This window comes from Leuciscus leuciscus (assembly GCF_965113295.1).
Source record: "Leuciscus leuciscus genome assembly, chromosome: 8".
NCBI lineage: Eukaryota > Metazoa > Chordata > Actinopteri > Cypriniformes > Leuciscidae > Leuciscus > Leuciscus leuciscus.
Window position 1 is genome coordinate 34,814,750 of NC_138732.1, and position 7,500 is coordinate 34,822,249.

Here is a 7,500-nt window from a genome sequence, read left to right on the forward strand (position 1 = left end):
TCAGAAAGTCAAAAAAAAATAAAAAAAATAAAAAAAATAACGCCCGATCTCGTAAGCTAAGCAGTGTCGGGCCTGGTTGGATGGGAGACCGCCTGGGAATACCAGGTGCTCGAAGCATTTAAAAAAAAAAAAAAAAAAAAAAAAAAGAGTCTAAGAATGTGTTCAAAAAGCCTGAAATAGTCTTAGTTTCTTCAAAAAGCCCAGTCTTGGGAGCAGAGTTTCTTCAGAAAGTCAAAAAAAAAAGTCTAAGAATTTGTTCAAAAAGCCTGAAATAGTCTTAGTTTCTTCAAGAAGCCCAGTCTTGGGAGCAGAGTTTCTTCAGAAAGTCAAAAAAATAAAAATAAAAATAAAAATAAAAAAAGAACGCCCGATCTCGTCTGATCTCGGAAGCTAAGCAGTGTCGGGACTGGTTGGATGGAAGACCGCCTGGGAATACCAGGTGCTGGAAGCATTTTTGGTAAAAAAAAAAATAAAAAATAAAAAAGTCTAAGAATGTGTTCAAAAACCCTGAAATAGTCTTAGTTTCTTCAAAAAGCCCAGTCTTGGGAGCAGAGTTTCTTCAAAAAGTAAAAAAAAAAAAAAAAAAAAAAAAATTCTAAGAATTTGTTCAAAAAGCCTGAAATAGTCTTAGTTTCTTCAAGAAGCCCAGTCTTGGGAGCAGAGTTTCTTCAGAAAGTCCAAAAAAAAAAAAAATAATCAAAAAAAAATAACGCCTGATCTCGTCTGATCTCGGAAGCTAAGCAGTGTCGGGACTGGTTGGATGGGAGACCGCCTGGGAATACCAGGTGCTGGAAGCATTTTTGGTAAAAAAAATAAAAATAAAAAAAAAAAGTCTAAGAATTTGTTCAAAAAGCCTGAAATAGTCTTAGTTTCTTCAAGAAGCCCAGTCTTGGGAGCAGAGTTTCTTCAGAAAGTCAAAAAAAAAAAAAAGAACGCCCGATCTCGTCTGATCTCGGAAGCTAAGCAGTGTCGGGCCTGGTTGGATGGGAGACCCGCCTGGGAATACCAGGTGCTGGAAGCATTTTTGGTAAAAAAAAAAAAAAAAAAAAAAGTCTAAGAATTTGTTCAAAAAGCCTGAAATAGTCTTAGTTTCTTCAAGAAGCCCAGTCTTGGGAGCAGAGTTTCTTCAGAAAGTCAAAAAAAAAAAAAAAAAAAAAAAGTCTAAGAATTTGTTCAAAAAGCCTGAAATAGTCTTAGTTTCTTCAAGAAGCAGTCTTGGGAGTTTCTTCAGAAAGTCAAAAAAAAAAAAAAAAAAAATAACGCCCGATCTCGTCTGATCTCGGAAGCTAAGCAGTGTCGGGCCTGGTTGGATGGGAGACCGCCTGGGAATACCAGGTGCTGGAAGCATTTTTGGTAAAAAAATAAATAAAAATAAAAAAGTCTAAGAATTTGTTCAAAAAGCCTGAAATAGTCTTAGTTTCTTCAAGAAGCCCAGTCTTGGGAGCAGAGTTTCTTCAGAAAGTCAAAAAAAAATAAAAAAAAATAAATAAAGGCTAAGAATTTGTTCAAAAAGCCTGAAATAGTCTTAGTTTCTTCAAGAAGCCCAGTCTTGGGAGTTTCTTCAGAAAGTCAAAAAAAAGAAAAAAAAAAAGAACGCCCGATCTCGTCTGATCTCGGAAGCTAAGCAGTGTCGGGCCTGGTTGGATGGGAGACCGCCTGGGAATACCAGGTTCTGGAAGCATTTTTGGTAAAAAAACAAAAAACAAAACAAAACAAAAAGTCTAAGAATTTGTTCAAAAAGCCTGAAATAGTCTTAGTTTCTTCAAGAAGCCCAGTCTTGGGAGCAGAGTTTCTTCAGAAAGTAAAAAAAATAAAAAAATAAAAAAAATAAAAAAAGAACGCCCGATCTCGTCTGATCTCGGAAGCTAAGCAGTGTCGGGACTGGTTGGATGGGAGACCGCCTGGGAATACCAGGTGCTGGAAGCATTTTTGGTAAAAAAAAAAATAAATAAAAAAAAAAGTCTAAGAATTTGTTCAAAAAGCCTGAAATAGTCTTAGTTTCTTCAAGAAGCCCAGTCTTGGGAGCAGAGTTTCTTCAGAAAGTCAAAAAAAAAAAGAAAAAAAAGAACGCCCGATCTCGTCTGATCTCGGAAGCTAAGCAGTGTCGGGCCTGGTTGGATGGGAGACCGCCTGGGAATAGCAGGTGCTGGAAGCATTTTTGGTAAAAAAAATAAAATAAAAAAAAAAGAGTCTAAGAATGTGTTCAAAAAGCCTGAAATAGTCTTAGTTTCTTCAAAAAGCCCAGTCTTGGGAGCAGAGTTTCTTCAGAAAGTCAAAAAAAAAAAAAAAAAAAAAAAAAAAAGTCGAAGAATTTGTTTAAAAAGCCTGAAATAGTCTTAGTTTCTTCAAGAAGCACAGTCTTGGGAGTTTCTTCAGAAAGTCAAAAAAAAGAAAAAAAAAAAGAACGCCCGATCTCGTCTGATCTCGGAAGCTAAGCAGTGTCGGGCCTGGTTGGATGGGAGACCGCCTGGGACTACCAGGTTCTGGAAGCATTTTTGGTAAAAAAACAAAAAACAAAACAAAACAAAAAGTCTAAGAATTTGTTCAAAAAGCCTGAAATAGTCATAGTTTCTTCAAGAAGCCCAGTCTTGGGAGCAGAGTTTCTTCAGAAAGTCAAAAAAAAAAAAAAAAAAAAGAGTCTAAGAATGTGTTCAAAAAGCCTGAAATAGTCTTAGTTTCTTCAAGAAGCCCAGTCTTGGGAGTTTCTTCAGCAAGTCAAAAAAAAAAAAAAAAAAAAAGAACGCCCGATCTCGTCTGATCTCGGAAGCTAAGCATTGTCGGGCCTGGTTGGATGGGAGACCGCCTGGGAATACCAGGTGCTGGAAGCATTTTTGGTAAAAAAAAAAAAAAGTCTAAGAATTTGTTCAAAAAGCCTGAAATAGTCTTAGTTTCTTCAAAAAGCCCAGTCTTGGGAGCAGAGTTTCTTCAGAAAGTCAAAATAAAGAAAAAAAAAAAGAACGCCCGATCTCGTCTGATCTCGGAAGCTAAGCAGTGTCGGGCCTGGTTGGATGGGAGACCGCCTGGGAATACCAGGTGCTGGAAGCATTTTTGGTAAAAAAAACAAAAACAAAAACAAAACAAAAAGTCTAAGAATTTTTTTCAAAAAGCCTGAAATAGTCTTAGTTTCTTCAAGATGCCCAGTCTTGGGAGCAGAGTTTCTTCAGAAAGTCAAAAAAAAAAAAAAAAAAAAAAAAAGTCTAAGAATTTGTTCAAAAAGCCTGAAATAGTCTTAGTTTCTTCAAGAAGCCCAGTCTTGGGAGCAGAGTTTCTTCAGAAAGTCAAAAAAAAAAAAAAAAAAAAAAAAAAACAGTCTAAGAATTTGTTCAAAAAGCCTGAAATAGTCTTAGTTTCTTCAAGAAGCACAGTCTTGGGAGTTTCTTCAGAAAGTAAAAAAAAAGAAAAAAAAAAAGAACGCCCGATCTCGTCTGATCTCGGAAGCTAAGCAGTGTCGGGCCTGGTTGGATGGGAGACTGCCTGGGAATACCAGGTGCTGGAAGCATTTTTGGTAAAAAAAAAAAAAAAAAAAGTCTAAGAATTTGTTCAAAAAGCCTGAAATAGTCTTAGTTTCTTCAAGAAGCCCAGTCTTGGGAGCAGAGTTTCTTCAGAAAGTCAAAAAAAAATAAAAAAAAATATAAATAAAGGCTAAGAATTTGTTCAAAAAGCCTGAAATAGTCTTAGTTTCTTCAAGAAGCACAGTCTTGGGAGTTTCTTCAGAAAGTCAAAAAAAAGAAAAAAAAAAAGAACGCCCGATCTCGTCTGATCTCGGAAGCTAAGCAGTGTCGGGCCTGGTTGGTTGGGAGACCGCCTGGGAATACCAGGTGCTGGAAGCATTTTTGGTAAAAAAAACAAAAACAAAAACAAAACAAAAAGTCTAAGAATTTTTTTCAAAAAGCCTAAAATAGTCTTAGTTTCTTCAAGATGCCCAGTCTTGGGAGCAGAGTTTCTTCAGAAAGTCAAAAAAAAAAAAAAAAAAAAAAAAAAAACAGTCTAAGAATTTGTTCAAAAAGCCTGAAATAGTCTTAGTTTCTTCAAGAAGCACAGTCTTGGGAGTTTCTTCAGAAAGTCAAAAAAAAGAAAAAAAAAAAGAACGCCCGATCTCGTCTGATCTCGGAAGCTAAGCAGTGTCGGGCCTGGTTGGATGGGAGACTGCCTGGGAATACCAGGTGCTGGAAGCATTTTTGGTAAAAAAAAAAAAAAAAAAAGTCTAAGAATTTGTTCAAAAAGCCTGAAATAGTCTTAGTTTCTTCAAGAAGCCCAGTCTTGGGAGCAGAGTTTCTTCAGAAAGTCAAAAAAAAATAAAAAAAAATATAAATAAAGGCTAAGAATTTGTTCAAAAAGCCTGAAATAGTCTTAGTTTCTTCAAGAAGCACAGTCTTGGGAGTTTCTTCAGAAAGTCAAAAAAAAGAAAAAAAAAAAGAACGCCCGATCTCGTCTGATCTCGGAAGCTAAGCAGTGTCGGGCCTGGTTGGATGGGAGACCGCCTGGGAATACCAGGTGCTGGAAGCATTTTTGGTAAAAAAAAAAAAAAAAAAAAAAAAAGTCTAAGAATTTTTTCAAAAAGCCTGAAATAGTCTTAGTTTCTTCAAGAAGCCCAGTCTTGGGAGCAGAGTTTCTTCAGAAAGTCAAAAAAAAAAAAAAAAAAAAAAAAAAAAAGTCTAAGAATTTGTTCAAAAACCCTGAAATAGTCTTAGTTTCTTCAAGAAGCCCAGTCTTGGGAGCAGAGTTTCTTCAGAAAGTCCCAAAAAAAAAAAAAAAAAAAAAGAGTCTAAGAATGTGTTCAAAAAGCCTGAAATAGTCTTAGTTTCTTCAAAAAGCCCAGTCTTGGGAGCAGAGTTTCTTCAGAAAGTCAAAAAAAAATAAATACCAGGTGAACGCCCGATCTCGTCTGATCTCGGAAGCTAAGCAGTGTCGGGCCTGGTTGGATGGGAGACCGCCTGGGAATACCAGGTGCTGGAAGCATTTTTGGTAAAAAAAAAAATAAAAATAAAAAAGTCTAAGAATTTGTTCAAAAAGCCTGAAATAGTCTTAGTTTCTTCAAGAAGCCCAGTCTTGGGAGCAGAGTTTCTTCAGAAAGTCAAAAAAATATATAAAAAAAATAAAAAAATAACGCCCGATCTCGTAAGCTAAGCAGTGTCGGGCCTGGTTGGATGGGAGACCGCCTGGGAATACCAGGTGCTCGAAGCATTTAAAAAAAAAAAAAAAAAAAAAAAAAAGAGTCTAAGAATGTGTTCAAAAAGCCTGAAATAGTCTTAGTTTCTTCAAAAAGCCCAGTCTTGGGAGCAGAGTTTCTTCAGAATGTCAAAAAAAAAAGAAACAAAAAAAAGTCTAAGAATTTGTTCAAAAAGCCTGAAATAGTCTTAGTTTCTTCAAGAAGCCCAGTCTTGGGAGCAGAGTTTCTTCAGAAAGTCAAAAAAAAATAAAAAAAATAAAAAAAATAACGCCCGATCTCGTAAGCTAAGCAGTGTCGGGCCTGGTTGGATGGGAGACCGCCTGGGAATACCAGGTGCTCGAAGCATTTAAAAAAAAAAAAAAAAAAAAAAAAAAAGAGTCTAAGAATGTGTTCAAAAAGCCTGAAATAGTCTTAGTTTCTTCAAAAAGCCCAGTCTTGGGAGCAGAGTTTCTTCAGAAAGTCAAAAAAAAAAGTCTAAGAATTTGTTCAAAAAGCCTGAAATAGTCTTAGTTTCTTCAAGAAGCCCAGTCTTGGGAGCAGAGTTTCTTCAGAAAGTCAAAAAAATAAAAATAAAAATAAAAATAAAAAAAGAACGCCCGATCTCGTCTGATCTCGGAAGCTAAGCAGTGTCGGGACTGGTTGGATGGAAGACCGCCTGGGAATACCAGGTGCTGGAAGCATTTTTGGTAAAAAAAAAAAAAAAAAATAAAAAAGTCTAAGAATGTGTTCAAAAACCCTGAAATAGTCTTAGTTTCTTCAAAAAGCCCAGTCTTGGGAGCAGAGTTTCTTCAAAAAGTAAAAAAAAAAAAAAAAAAAAAAAATTCTAAGAATTTGTTCAAAAAGCCTGAAATAGTCTTAGTTTCTTCAAGAAGCCCAGTCTTGGGAGCAGAGTTTCTTCAGAAAGTCCAAAAAAAAAAAAAAAAATCAAAAAAAAATAACGCCTGATCTCGTCTGATCTCGGAAGCTAAGCAGTGTCGGGACTGGTTGGATGGGAGACCGCCTGGGAATACCAGGTGCTGGAAGCATTTTTGGTAAAAAAAATAAAAATAAAAAAAAAAAGTCTAAGAATTTGTTCAAAAAGCCTGAAATAGTCTTAGTTTCTTCAAGAAGCCCAGTCTTGGGAGCAGAGTTTCTTCAGAAAGTCAAAAAAAAAAAAAAAGAACGCCCGATCTCGTCTGATCTCGGAAGCTAAGCAGTGTCGGGCCTGGTTGGATGGGAGACCCGCCTGGGAATACCAGGTGCTGGAAGCATTTTTGGAAAAAAAAAAAAAAAAAAAAAAAGTCTAAGAATTTGTTCAAAAAGCCTGAAATAGTCTTAGTTTCTTCAAGAAGCCCAGTCTTGGGAGCAGAGTTTCTTCAGAAAGTCAAAAAAAAAAAAAAAAAAAAAAAAAAAAAAAGTCTAAGAATTTGTTCAAAAAGCCTGAAATAGTCTTAGTTTCTTCAAGAAGCAGTCTTGGGAGTTTCTTCAGAAAGTCAAAAAAAAATAAAAAAAAAATAACGCCCGATCTCGTCTGATCTCGGAAGCTAAGCAGTGTCGGGCCTGGTTGGATGGGAGACCGCCTGGGAATACCAGGTGCTGGAAGCATTTTTGGTAAAAAAATAAATAAAAATAAAAAAGTCTAAGAATTTGTTCAAAAAGCCTGAAATAGTCTTAGTTTCTTCAAGAAGCCCAGTCTTGGGAGCAGAGTTTCTTCAGAAAGTCAAAAAAAAAAAAAAAAAAAAAAATAAAGGCTAAGAATTTGTTCAAAAAGCCTGAAATAGTCTTAGTTTCTTCAAGAAGCCCAGTCTTGGGAGTTTCTTCAGAAAGTCAAAAAAAAGAAAAAAAAAAAGAACGCCCGATCTCGTCTGATCTCGGAAGCTAAGCAGTGTCGGGCCTGGTTGGATGGGAGACCGCCTGGGAATACCAGGTTCTGGAAGCATTTTTGGTAAAAAAACAAAAAACAAAACAAAACAAAAAGTCTAAGAATTTGTTCAAAAAGCCTGAAATAGTCTTAGTTTCTTCAAGAAGCCCAGTCTTGGGAGCAGAGTTTCTTCAGAAAGTAAAAAAAATAAAAAAATAAAAAAAATAAAAAAAGAACGCCCGATCTCGTCTGATCTCGGAAGCTAAGCAGTGTCGGGACTGGTTGGATGGGAGACCGCCTGGGAATACCAGGTGCTGGAAGCATTTTTGGTAAAAAAATAAAAAAATAAAAAAAAAAGTCTAAGAATTTGTTCAAAAAGCCTGAAATAGTCTTAGTTTCTTCAAGAAGCCCAGTCTTGGGAGCAGAGTTTCTTCAGAAAGTCAAAAAAAAAAAGAAAAAAAAGAATGCCCGATCTCGTCTGATCTCGGAA